The sequence below is a fragment of the Arachis stenosperma genome, chromosome 4 (assembly GCF_014773155.1).
Source record: "Arachis stenosperma cultivar V10309 chromosome 4, arast.V10309.gnm1.PFL2, whole genome shotgun sequence".
Lineage (NCBI taxonomy): Eukaryota > Viridiplantae > Streptophyta > Magnoliopsida > Fabales > Fabaceae > Arachis > Arachis stenosperma.
This window is the reverse complement of record NC_080380.1, coordinates 13,531,369-13,532,787: the sequence shown is the minus strand read 5'-3', so window position 1 is coordinate 13,532,787 and position 1,419 is coordinate 13,531,369.

Genomic DNA, 1,419 nt, shown 5'->3' with positions numbered 1-1,419 from the left:
CAAGACCCAACATATATAAACATTAGTTATGAGCATTTCAGCTCATTTTTACCCTAAAAGAGAGGTTGGGGCGCTGAAATAGAGAAGAGAGAAGAGAAGAGAGAAAACCTAACTCTCTTTGATCTTCAAATCACCATAAATTGAGCTACGGAGCTCCGATTGACGAGTCGTTTACGGCCACGCGTCGCTCTTCTCATCCTCTACAATTATATCTAAGTTTTGTGGTGAGTATTCCATTCATCTCTGCCCAGTTTTCGAATTTCCCCACTGTTACATGTTTTTGGGAAGTTAGTGTTGAAATCTTGTGATTTTGGGTGTTTAGGGATACTCCAACATGGATTCTAAGTGGGTTCTATCCCTACTTCATATGGGCTGAGGTAAGATGTGCTCAAACCCTTGTGATTTATCATCTTTATGAGCCCTAGGTTGATGTATGAATGTGATATTGGTTATGTTAGTGTATTTGATGATCTTGGTGCACAATTGGGAGATTGGTGTCGCTTGAGGAGCTTTGGTAAGGCTTGAGGCTAAGGTTGGTGGAGACTTCTAAAGAAGAGGCTCAATTGGTTTGGCTACAAGAGGTACGGTTTAAGTTTCATTTAAGTACCGTGTGGTGTGATGAGAATTCCTAGGCTAGATGCCCTTAGGATTAAGTTTGGATTGTGTAAATGGTTGATGCTAATATGCATAGTTGGTATGTAATGTGAATTGATGATTGGGTTGAGAATTGTGTGGCCTTGTATGCTTGGTGTATTGAAAATTTGATGTATTGGGTAATGAGTATTAATTTGTGGTTTATGCATTTAAATTGTGAAATTGGGCCGGAGGCCGTAAATTTTGGGCCGGAGGCTGGAAAGAGGTAAGGGAGGTAAGTTGATGTGTGCATTGTATGATGACACAAGTGATTGGATGAATTTCATATAATGAATATATGAAGGATTGGGTTGGTTATTGAATAATAAGGTTTGAGGAGTTGAAGTGTGGAAATTGGTAATTTTGGGTGAAATAGTATAGATGAGGTATGTTTGATTTTGGTTGAGATATATTATGTGGTCATATATGTGAGTATGATTATTGATGCCTTGATGGTATGATAATGCATGAGAGATATGTATGTTGTGATATATGCTTGAGAAATGATTAAGGTTGATTTGGGGGTGAAACCACGTGATAGTGAGTATGATATTGGTTATGTATAGTGATGGTTGATTGGAAATAGTATAGTTGGAAATTGGGATGAGGAAGGATGTATGACATGTTGATATGTTTGTAATTTAGCCATTTGTTTGAAATGGGTAAAGATGGTTATATGGCGGTTTTGTGACTTTTGGTAAAGTGTCAATGTGTGAGTTGAGGATGGCTTGATGTCGATTTTGGCACATTTTGATTGTTTTCAAAAAGGGTTGAATTTGGCATGTT